The following is a 12690-nucleotide window of genomic DNA, read 5'->3' as shown; positions in this document are numbered from 1 at the left end:
AACCCTTTAGGAAGATCAAATACAAATGATTACAAAGGGACAAAAGTGGAAATTCACATATATCAAGAAATCTCTGGCAAAATAATATTTGCATAACAAGTGTTTCTGCCTTGAAAGATGAGAGTGACAGTGTGGCAAGATGGTCTGAAATACTGTTTGGAAAGAAGAGGGGTTAACCTAAATTATTCAAATTTAGTAAAAGTAGATTCTTTTAGACTCAGTTTCAGCCTATGGAATGACTGGAGAAAAACACCTACGTGTTTTATGTTAGTTATGGTTTCCTTAGAATGTTTTAGAATTTTTGCAGATTAATTTTTTTAAAAGTCCGCAAGCTTGCAAAATTCGGTAAAACCAGTAATGGGGAAGGGTAAAGAGAGTAGAGACAGGACGTAGGAACTGAAACACATGACTGAGCTATACACTTCAGAGGCAAGCAGATATCATGACAACAGGGCACCAAAAAGGAAACTGCTTTGTGCCAAAAGTTTGCAAGTTTAGTTCCAGACTAGAGTCTAAATGTGTGCTGACATGAAAGTGGAATTTTGCACGATAGTGCCAATGTAGCACTGGCTGAAAGGGAAACAAACATAATTTTACTTTTTATGGAATACAACATTGATTCTTAAAGAACTTCACTGAAATAGAACAAAATGAAACAAGTATTTTCGTGCTGCTTCGTGGATTATTTCTCATCACTTCTCAGTCAAACACATTCCCCCTTTCAATAGACAAGGAATTGAACATATTTAGGACATGTGCTAGAGCAGAGCCTCTCAACATTGGCCCTTTGATATTTGGGGCCAGATAATCCTCGGTTGTGAGGCTGTCCTGTGCCCTGCAGATGTTGAGCAGCATCCCTGGGCTCTGCTCGCTAGATGCCAGGAGCAGCGTCCTGCAGTTGTGACAACCAAAAGGTCTCTACACACTGCTGGGGGCAGAGGGTAGGCAAAGTCACCCCTGGATGAGAACTACTGTGCTAGAGGCAAGTTTAACAAAATTGGTGTATTGCCTTTGAAAATTGTTTCGTCATCTCCACTTCTACACATTTTCCTCTGGAACTGGAAATGTGCAAAGGCCCATCTGGTCATTTGAAAAGTCTGATTATTTGGTAGCTGTCCACACATGGGGTCTAAGTGCCCCAAGTTCACGTGGAGGGGAACTGGCGTGTCCTTCAGCAGCCGGTCCTGGCAGGGACTGAGGAGGTGAGGTGGGAGTTGGGGGTGGGGCAGGGAAAAGAAGGGTGGAGGGATAGATAAGACCTGCAAAAGGGAAAAGGGGGAGGGATCTAGTTTCTTAGGGCTATCTTAACAGTGCCTCTCGAGTGGCTTGAAACAGCAGAAATGTGTTCTCTCACAGCTCAGGGGCTAGAAGTCTGAAATGAAGATGTCGTCAGGGTCACGCTGTCTCTGAAGGCTCTAGGGAGAAGCTGTTCCGTGCAGCTCTCCCAGCCTTTGGTGTTGCTGGCAACCTTTGGCGCTCCTTGGCTTGTAGACGCATCACTCCGTTCTCTGCCTCTGCTGTCACCTGGTGTTTTCCCCGTGTCTGTCTTTCTCCTCCTCTTCTTATAGGGACATCACTCATGTTGGATTAGGGAACACCTTGAATATGACCTCTTCTTAACTTGATTACACCTGCAAAGACTGTATTCCCAAATAAGGTCACATTCCCAGGTACTGGGCGTTAGGACTTCAACATCTTTGGAGGGGACACAATTCAACCTGTAGCAGGGTCGAAAGGGGACTGGGGAGGCTTCTAAAGAGTTAGTCAAAGATGCTGGCCCATTGAGGAGCTGGGGAATGACTAGAGTAAAGAAGATGATGCTGAAGCCTCATCTCCTTGTGGAACTCCGGGGAACTCCAGCTCAAATCTGAAATAAAGGACTGTTTTGTACCTTGTGACTTTCATATATGTGACCAGCTAACAAGGAAGTTGTTTAGTGATGAACAGTACCTCCTTCCTGTTCACTATTGGGGATGGCACATCGAAGTTACCTGGGTAACAGATGGCAAGTTTAAGTTAGGGTAATTTGGGGAGATTTTTTTAAAAAGACGATTACAAATGTGTGGCTTCAGTAGTACAAGGAAACCAAAAGGATGGTGTGGTAGTCTAGGACCAGTGAGTAAATGGGGGGCTTTGTTACCATCATCCCTAGACCTGATGGGGGAGGTGGTTAGTGGATCTGAGGGAGAGAGAGAGAGAGAGAGAAAGAGAGAGAGAACACTTTGTGGAGTTGGAAGCTTGACAGGAGACTTTGGTTAAAGGGATACAGCCATCTTCTGGACATCGTGCATGGAGGCAGCCTGAGCTAATAAATATCCTGATGTCTTCTCTCCCTCCCTCCTGCCAATACTACCCAACTGATCAAACCCAACCAAACGCCAGAGGGCAACCTGCTGATGTAGTGTACACAAACCAGCTCTGCTACCACCTCCCCCACCCCTGCACCTTGCATAAGCAAGTTTAAGAAGGGTGAAGAGTGGATCTAAAAGTCCAAATGAAATACATCTAGCACACATAAGAAATTTTTTAAAATATATTTTCTTCTGTATATTATTTTGTCCATTAAAAAGTAAAATTCAATATTTATTAATCTGGTCATATTTTGACCTTTTTATTTGAAGAGGATCTCCTGCTTGGTTAATTTGTTTATTAGTCTTTGAGTAAAAACAATTAAAAAAAAATTCCACAGTGGATCAGACTGGTGGCCAATATATAACAGTATCAGTCTCTGATTTTGGCAACATGAGACATTTGGTAGAAACGCTTTGTGGCATTTCATGATGCTACGGCAATATTTGGGGGCTGCATCCCAAATAAGGACAAGATGATGACTAGGAGTCAGGAGACCTTGGTTCTAGTCCTAGCCCTACAGATAACTTCAGAAGTGATGTTCATGCAAGTCACTTATTTCTTTGTTTTCAACTGTAAAATTGTCTTCTAGCTAGACAATTTTGTAGCCTCTAAATTCCTTTATTTTGGATTTATTATTCATAATCATATCACCTTCATTAATATACTTACCTTGATTACATATTTTCCAAACAAGGAGAAAAATAGCAGTGAGTGAATCCTTATCAATTTGTGAGATTGTCTGAAAAAAATGAAAAATGTAGCCATTTGCAGTTGGCGGTTTTCATAAAGAATTTGGATGATGCAAAACAAGGAGACAAAGATATCCCAAAATCTCAAGTGTTTAAATGGCTCGAGCTTGTTCTGACCGTAGGACCCTGCCACCTGCTCCTCCTTGTCCTCCAAAGGTTCCCAGCCTGGCTGACTCCTGCCTTCCCTCAGGTCACAGCTCAGCTGTCAGTCAGAGAGGCTTCCTTGACCCTTCTCACCCCTTTCCCACCTTTTCCAGAAGGGTCCTTCAGTTATTTTCATTCTTAGAGTCTATTTCTTGTCGTTTATTGCGCTTATTATAATTTGTAGTTATATATTTATTTGTGTGATTTTTTTGGTTTACATTCTGTTTTTCCTACTTAACTGTCAATTCGTGGGGGCAGAGATCATATCTGGATTTATTTTAAATCTGTCTCCCCAGTGCTTATCTTAGTGCCTTGCCCAAATTAATTAATCATTTTCAAATGGTGGAATGAATAAACTTAGCTATGTTGTTGCTGGGCCTGTAATTGCTATATTGTGAGGAGGAATTTGGGCTTCTGAATCTTTGCATGACTTCATCTGGTGTGTTATCTTTACTGCCCAAGGCTTCATCAAAGGGACGGACATGAAGGGGCTGGAAGGCCAAAGGATAGGCAGTGGCCAGCTTCCCTTGCTTAGGGCATGAAATGTCCTCATAGGTGTGCCAAGGACATAAAATATGTAAAGTACATTTATAGAAAAGGGATGTTAAAAAAATAAGGAAAATAGCATGCTGAAACAATAATAAGCCTAATCTGTAAGGGTGATCATTCTCAACCAGGGTCTCTCACCCTCGGCACCGTTGGTCTTGCTTGGAACAGATGGTTCTTTGCTGTGGCAGGGCGCTCTGTGCGTCGTAGGATGTTAGCAGCATCCTTGGCTTCTATCCAGTTGATTCCAGTAATGCCCCTCCAGTGTGAGAACCAAAATTGTCTCCAGACATTGCCAAATGTCCCTTGGGAAACGAAATTGCTTCAGTTGAGAGCTACTGCACCTCAGAATTAATAAACAAAAAGACCAAACCAAACTAAACAAACACAAAAAGCAATAACCCATACATGATGCATTGTCGTTTCTCTGTCCCAAGAATCTTGAAATGCTCATAAGGCAGGTTAGTGTCCTCTCCACTCCTATATAAAGAAAAAGAGGACAAATTAGGTGAAAACTTCAGTGCCACAGAGCAGGAGGCAGAGCGAGGATTATGAATCTAGGTCTTTTAATTTCTAAAGCTCGCCATCTCCACAAGTCCGTTTTGCTGCCTTAGTAAAAACCCCCTCTGGAAGCGTCCCAGAGCAGAGATGAGCACCAGCCCTGGAGGAGCGCGCTCCGTGGGAGGTGAGCGGGCTGCAGCTGAGCCCACACGATCACTCCCAGGGCTGAGTGTCATCTTCAGGGGTTCCAGGGGCTGAGGCCCAATTGGGGATCCCTGCTGGCCGTCATCCGAGCCCTCCCAACTACACGTTCCCAAGCTGAGAAGAGAATTCCCAGATCTTCCCTGACCCCTTCGTTAATGGAAGACACCAAGAAGAAAGCACATCCATCGATTTTCCTTTTCAATATTCATTTGTATTGACACTGTAACTTTTAAGAGCGCAATTGGTAAAAATATCGGTGGTTGATGTGTTTTCAGAAACGTTAAATTTGTTTTATTTTCTACTTGATTAGGAATGGTTTGGGGAAGAGGCTGGGAGAGAGAAATAGAAACACAGAAACACACATCGTCACAGACCCAGAGAGACTGAAAGGAAATCAGAGGCAGAGAGCAGAGACACACTTGACACACACGGAGCCATAGGGAGAGTACACAGATAGAAGCACACCCAGACATGGAGAGGGACAGGCACTCAGGCAGACTCTGAATCAGGAGGGAGGGCGAGCCTGAGCCATGGGAAGGGCCCTGGGTGGACGGCCTGTGAGAGGCGAGGAGGAGACTAGGACTAAATTCCTCTCCCGGGACTTGAACAAGGAACAGACCTGATTTCCGTCTTGCTGCAGCCATTGTTGTTGAGCATAATGAGGACCACGTCCCTCATCCTGAGAGATGCAGGGAATCTGTAGAGAGTCCTGAAAGAACTCTCAAACTTACCCAGATGATGACCCCTTGGGGACACAGGACATGATGACCCTGTTCCCCTCTCTCTCACTTTTCTGTCCCCCTCTCAGTTTCTCTCTGGCCGCGCAATCCGAGAGCAGCTGACTTAGTATACGTCAGGAGAAGTTCTGCGCAGGGTAAGCAGGCAGTGAGCAGCTGTGTGCAGCCTGCGAGGGGTGGGGCAGCTGTGTGCTCTGCAGTTGGGAGAGCCTCAAAAGTTCGCTCCCCTTGGGCCTTTTGGACCATTCTAGGCTTCCAGATGGAGGCACAGAGCACTGAGGCAGCTACTATCCAGTTTATACCGTCACAATTACAGTGGAAACCTGACTATGCTGGGAAGGGTTTTACTGCCTGATCCACATAATATTTGATACCTCCCTCTGGATCGGAAAGCCCCAAAGTCAACCTCCAGGATTCAGACATTTTTTAACGGGCTTCTCTGGCGACAGCTGGAGCCTGCCATCAGAGGTTCGACCAGACTGTGTGCAGCTGACAGTCAGACCTCAGAACAGTTAACCTTCAGGTGAGACATTGAGTTGACATCGGACATGGAGGAAGTAGTTGTCATAGATTATGATAAAATAATTCCTGAGTCTATGGCTGTGGTGCTCACCCCAAGTGATCCATGCCTCCTCTCGGTCAGTGAATGCTGAAATCAAAATATTGCGTGGGAATTGTCAGGAGCCTAATTGCCGTTGGAGGCAGAGATTTCCCATTACGTCATGACAATGCACTGTTCTTGGAAGAACCCACAAGTCCTAAACGGGCAGGACCTTAGTGGTTTTCCAGTCCAACTGCTTACTTCACTCAGGAGAGCTCCAGGCCCACGGAGGTTGAGGGACTTGGCTAAGATCAGCTGGTGGCAGAACTGTGACTAGAACCCAGGCTCCCTCCTCTTCATCTTGTGTTATTTCCACTTAGGGGGCATAAATAAATAGTAGTGTTTTAAGTAGAAATTGATGATCTTTTTGAAAATTTCCAATTAATAGTCAAAGGAATATCAGTGCAGAGTGAATGTTCAATGAACAGTGAGAATTGGAGAGAGAACTAAGAAGAAGTATCCAGCATCTAGCCTAATATGTGTGCGATGAATATTTATTGAATGAGGTAAGTGGGGTCAGATTATTAGCACTCTTCTCAGGAGGTTCCCATTATATGAAACAGCCGCGGAATGGTCTGCCTTAGTGACGGATCCAGGGCTCACAACACAAAAGGTGCCATTTTGGAAAGGTGTTTTTCTTGTATAATTAAAACTAATGGGCAATTCACTAAGCAATGAAATGCTAACTATATAGGGTGCTCAAGAGATGAACAGATGCAAGCCATATGTGACCACTTAAGAGAGAGCGCTCAGCACGTGGAAAGCTCTGCCGCTGTCCCTGCGGAGTGAAGCAAATCCTATTTCCCAAGTCTCTTTATTCTGGATTTTCTCCCAATGTAAAAAAATCCTTCTTCTCTGTAAAATTCCACAGCATAGACTACAAAGCCAGGATTTCATAGAAATGTTAGGCTATTTGAGGAGAATTACCCTCCCCCCAGCACATCCCTCTTAAATAGAACATTTCATCAAATATTGCCACCAGCACAACAGGGCAGGGAGCAGCGTTCCTCCTAGAAGTCGCAATAGCATTGGAAGAATGAGTGAACCAGATTGTATGTCACATTTTTCAGATAACTAGATTCTTGTCTTTAGGGACTAAAGAGTGGTAAAAGCTTAATAGATCTCAATGAATCTCTCAGGTCTCCTTGTATTTCATTGTATTCTGAACATCACACGAAAGTTCATCACGTCAACTCGTTTCTCAGCTGTGTTGCATCTTCAGCCCTTCGCTCTTGTTGGCAAATCTGTGTGTGATGATCAGCCTGGAACCAGGTCGCCTGAGCAGTTAGGCTGCTGTTCTGTTTACAGCTCCCGAAATGTCTTCTTTTCCCAGAGGCCACATCATCCTGGCCTTTTGACATATTGGAAGGACAGAGAGTTTGCAAAACAGCTCTTTGAGCATCTCTATTTTGGGCTATAAGTTCGTAAGTGAACATGGAAGGCTGGGGATTTCCCTCTACAATTGCTCCCTGTAGTAACACAATCCCAAACAATACTCACCAGGGTCATTTTTGGCTAGTCTTAATGAATGATAACTTCCAGTAAACTTAATATGTAAAAAAAAAAAATTAAACTTTTCTAAGGTATTCAGAAGAAACTAAGCTTCCACTATATTAAACAGAAAGTAAAAATTTTAATTCACTGGCAAAAAATTAAAGATTCCTCAGGGAATATTGTGTATCTTGGCAATATATACTTCAAAGATTCCTATGTTAAGTGACTCTGAAAGGACACATTTTAAAGCAGATGAATGTTCTAGATTTTTAAAAGTCATACCTTTTGTTCATATAGCACACAAACTAAACTTTATCAAGACTTTGCTATGCATTATCCCATCTAAGCTCGTAACCTTTTGAGAAAAGACTGATTATATTCATATTAAAAATAAGGAATGTGTCTTTGAAAGGTTAAGGGACTTTTCTCAAGAAAACAGCCAGAAAAAGATGGAGTAAGACTTAAGTCTTCTAATTCAAGCACTTAGACATTAAAACTCCTTGAAAATATATTTTCTGTCTCTTAAATGCTTGTTCCCTCAGCAACCATCTAATACTTTTTGGGCTCTCTTTGGAAGGAAAAGACCTGTTTATTCCCAAATTATATTGGGCTGGGAAATAAACGTTTTTATGAAAATTATATTTATGAACTCATGGACTGAGATCAGAAGATAAATTTAAAAGTAATGTATCTCTTTGCCATTTAATTGGATTGCTAGTAAACCATCCCAGAAGATACGAATCAATTTAAGATCTCCAAGAGAAAGATTGTGTACTTTATCTGTGTCAACCATCCCATTGCTGAACAGCTCTCCCTAACTAAAACTCTATCTTATAGTTTAAAGCTATTCACTTATGGAGAAGGATTATTGATACTAAACTAGAATCTGTTAAGAAAAATATCTTGAGTCTTCCCCAAACTGACCTTCAGGTTTACTTGATCTTTATTTTGTTTCTAATACTTGATATTTATTTAGATATAGTCCCTAAATAAGTAAAATGTCATTTTCCTCCTAATTCTAAAACTTTGGGTCTCACTCAGTACTGAAGCAGAAGTTCAAAAGGTACTGGATGCTGTGAGAGAAGTCTCGTAGATCAGGCTGGATGTGCCTTTGATTACAGTTTTAAAGTGTTTTTTATGAGTCAGCCCACTGTCTGCAGCTGTCCTCTATATTGTTCCACCTTTTTGCTACTGCTGTTTTCTCAAACCCTCACCATCTGGCAGGCATTTTGTTCCCCAGGTCCCCTTCTCTGCACTCATCCTTAGTCTCCAGCAGTGGGTCTCAAATTTTAGCATGTTTCAGAACCATCTAGAGGATGTGACAAAGCGGCTGCAGCCCAGAGCTTCTAATTCGGCAGGTCGGGAAGAGGCCCAAGAATTTGCGTTTGGCGCTGGTTCCCTGATGATGGTGATGATGCTGATCCAGGACTCACATTTTGAGACCATGTATTCTGTGTGTTTCTGACTTTTTCCATTTCTTCAGTTTGCTCTTTAGTACATTGGAAAAACAGAACTTTTGTAAAATAGCCCTTTTCCTTGGTTTCAGTTATCTAAGGTAACAGAGTTTTCACTCGTCTGTTTGCCCCCAGGCAACATCGTAAGCTAGTAGAGCTGTCATGGCTCTTCACAGAGGCAAGAGACTCTCCCTTTGGCCATTTATAATAGAAACTGCCTCCTACCAAGGCCTGTGCCCTGCATTCTGGGACCAATAAAGATGTGGAAGAATAGCCCCTCCTTCTTTGAAGAATAGTTTCTAAATAAAGTCGGATGAGATAGACAGACACATACAGGATCTTTGGCCCTGCATAACTTTTACCTTTGTACATTCAGAGGTATGTGATTAATTATTTCTCGTTTCCACTATGGCCGGACGAGGTGCTGTGCGGGCAGAAAGCTGTTGGAATTATTGGCGTGAGTTGTCCTAGTGCCCACACTCATAGTAACTTAGCCTCTTTGGAAATAAAGTGATAATTTCAAGCCATCAGACCACCTGATGGAAGAAATGAATAAGGCAAGCAGGTCTGGATTGACCTTCGTGGAGCTGGAATTAGGCTTGATGTAATATCTAAAACCTAGCTGCTTTTTCTTTGATTATGGCAAGCTTACTGACCTTTTCTTGGCTTCTTATTTTTACATGCTTTCTCTTGAACTGTATGAAAGCAGAGTTTCTATAACGGGTATTTTATTTAACTCTACTAAGCATCGATCTTATACCAGGTAATAGAGTCAAAGTTTAAAAGACATGGCTCCTGCCCTTGGGAACTTACATAAAATGTAGACATGGCAAGGCAGCATTAGACATTTTTCTGCATAATTAGAGCTACCTAGGGAAAGTGTATTTCATCACACGCTCTATAGAAGATTCTTTGGCTGAGGCCCTTTCATAAGGGATTAAACTTCAGATGCATTCTCCTTCCTCTCACCAGATGTGTGTTTCTCTTACAAACATTCCGAAATAATTCAGTACTTTATATAGTGAAATAACTTCATCAGAGTAGAGAATCCTTTCTCTGTCCCAAGGATTGATTTTTTTTGTGAAACACCTAGTCCCAGGAGGTCAATATCCATCTTTCTCTGGATGGTCAGAGCACTGTGACAGAGGCAGATGGGGACTGTAATGCAGGAAAGGCAACAGTCCTGGTGAAAATAAATAAATGAAAATGTGGACAAAATAATTCCTTCTTCCAGCCCTTGCATTTGCTAAACTGTTAGCCGTATTCGCCGTATACTGCTCTTGAGCTCATTCGTTTTTAAACGCATTATCACTGCTCTGACTGACTCTGTGGCATCTTTACATGCTGTAAGCAGTTCTGGTATTCTTTGCAAACACATACTGTGAAGGACCTCTCCAGTTCTAGTGCGTTGCTTTTTCTTAACAAACATTTGTTCTTTTGCAAACCATAAGCATGACCATTTTCCCTAGCCTACTCTCTTGTGAATGAGAAAAATAAAGATACACACCCACTGGGAAAATTAAAGTGTCTTCCCCCTATTCGGCATCGTTACACCATGACAGGTAAACTATGGGCCTCTTTTGCATACCTTCAAGAGAGTCTTATTATCTCTCTGAAGGGAACCCCTTTGGACTTATTTATTCCCCTAATTAATATTGCATCCGCAAGGCATATGTTTACTTTTGCTGCCATTGCAACCACTTTAGTCCGCAACGTATTAAAAACCAACTCTACCACCTCTGGCCACATTGAGGAGGTTTCTCCTGTCTCAAACTCCCAATGTAAACTTATGGGCAAGCAGCCCGAAGGAGAATGCGGGGGATGCTAACGTGCTCCATACTTGTTAACAGGGACCTCTTTCTGGTGAGTGAGGGAAGCTTAATCCCATGGAAGTATGGTTTCAATTTTTCACTGAAATTACAATCAAACAAGTTGCCAGCACACATTTTTCTTTGTCAGATGTTTCCCTTATGGTAGATTTCGAGTACCTTTGGGCTGGCTTATAAACCTTATCATCTGCCAGTGTTGCTGCAGACTCTTCTCTTTGTTTTTGAATTAATTTCATCTTTTTCTCTAAGAGGGGGATACCTTTGATATACAGTAGTACCTGACGGGAGAACGTCCCTTCCACACCGACGCTTTGCAGGGCTCTGACGGAGAGGACGACACATTCCTGGCTCTTCTCCAGCTCTCTGTAGGGAACTCACTATGATAAAACTCACAAGAGCCAGGGGCCTGCATTTCCTGATTTTCTAGCACTTATTAAAATCGTATTTATCAAGGTTGACTCTTGGCTGCTGGTTGAACGGTTCTCCTGGAAGGAATGGCTCTTAGAGCTCTGCTTTGGGGACAGGGGATCCTATGAACACCATTAGACAAAGTTGTCTTGGGAATCACTGTTCTTTTTTCAGACTCATGAAACCACAAGCTTCTCAGGAGAGCTGAACCCGAGTTGGAAATCATTCACCTCCTTTTCTTTGAGCAAGCAGTGTTAGAGGGAACAGTGAAGGATAATAAAGATCCGTTGTTTTGATCTCTGGTTCCAGAACTAGGTCCCTAATGGGTGAAAATCTGCATCAGAGAAACCAGAATGACTCTAGGGATTGATCATGCTTGTTTTCAGCCTGTCACCAAGCAAAGGTGTGATGGAATTGACTTGGCCTAAAGCTCTGGCCATAGGACTCTTTTGGCAACTGCCAAACATTACCATCTGGACCAAATCATTTCTTTCTAGATTTTTGCAGGTGTTGTTTTCTAAGGTGACTGCCCCTGCTTTAACTGGAGAGGAGGTGGGTCCTAAAAACAGAAATAGTGTAACTACTATTAATTCTACGTCTTGCTGGAGGAGAATTGTTCTAGAAATACTTTATACTGCATATGAAAAAAGACCCATAAGAAGAGAAAGGAATGAGGTATAAGTTAACATGATTTTGTGAAGGGAGAAGCAGAAAAGGCCTAACAAGGCCTGGGCTTGACCTGAGCTCCGCTCCTGAAACGGCGTGTGGCTGAAGGGAGGCATCTTTGGACGTCAGCACCCTTCTCACACAGTTAGGGCTCACCAGCATCGAAACGCCATGGAGTTTCAGGAAGGTTACAGACCTTGGGACCTTGGGAGATTAATATCTCTACCTATTTCAGTGTTGCTTTGTGCATCAAATGAATGTTAAATCTATCTTTTGAATTTATTTTCCCTTCACTATTACGAAGAACTTACTATGTAGAAAACACTGGAAGACAGACAGGGAAACCTAAGAAGAAAAAGGCATGATCCAGTCCTTCAAAGAAATCTGGTGTCTTACAGGAACAAGTCAATCTTCCTCTCACACAGGTGTTCAACGAACATTGATTTCACTCCCTGTGCTAGATGTTGGGAGTACAGGGATGAAAAAGCATGGTTTTTGCCTGTCTTCAAGGATCTTTTTTATTTGCTGGAGAGACGGATAAGCAGGCAGTCTAGAACTATGATAAAGACTTGATGAGTGGGAAGCCCTGAGAACTACAGTGGGGTTGCTATCAAGGAGGTTTCTCAGAGGAAACGACATTTGGTTTAAATACACAAAAAAGGAAAGGGGTGAATGAGAGTGTGATACATGTGGTTTGAGGGCTCAGGGGAGGGCAGGTGCCAAGTGGCATTCAGGCAGAGATGATTCTAAAGGACCTGAGCCACATTTCTGGGCTCCATATTACCTCTGTATAAATGGAAGACTTTTTCTTAGTATTAAGTGATTATTCAGTTTCTCTTGGATATCCGTGGAGAAGAGTTGCCAGGGGCTTGTTCAAAAGCCTCCCATCTTAGTCTTGTGCTGAGCCTCTAACATACTAAACAGAAAGAGTTCTGTGACCATTGCTGCCACCACCATTGCTGTCACCACTTCAAACAACCACACATACCATTGCTGCCACCACCA

The 12690-nt window shown here is 42.7% G+C and overlaps 1 protein-coding gene across 4 annotated transcripts in view; it reads left to right on the top strand.

Annotated features, from left to right (window-relative positions):
- Window positions 1-12690, top strand: part of AIMP1 (aminoacyl tRNA synthetase complex interacting multifunctional protein 1) — a 136891-nt gene that overhangs the window by 82564 nt on the left and 41637 nt on the right. The gene's annotated exons all lie outside the window — the stretch shown is intronic.

Source organism: Equus caballus, chromosome 2 (assembly GCF_041296265.1).
Source record: "Equus caballus isolate H_3958 breed thoroughbred chromosome 2, TB-T2T, whole genome shotgun sequence".
NCBI classification, from domain to species: Eukaryota; Metazoa; Chordata; class Mammalia; order Perissodactyla; family Equidae; genus Equus; species Equus caballus.
Note: the sequence above shows the minus strand (reverse complement) of the source record. Positions and strands in the feature narration are given on the sequence as shown.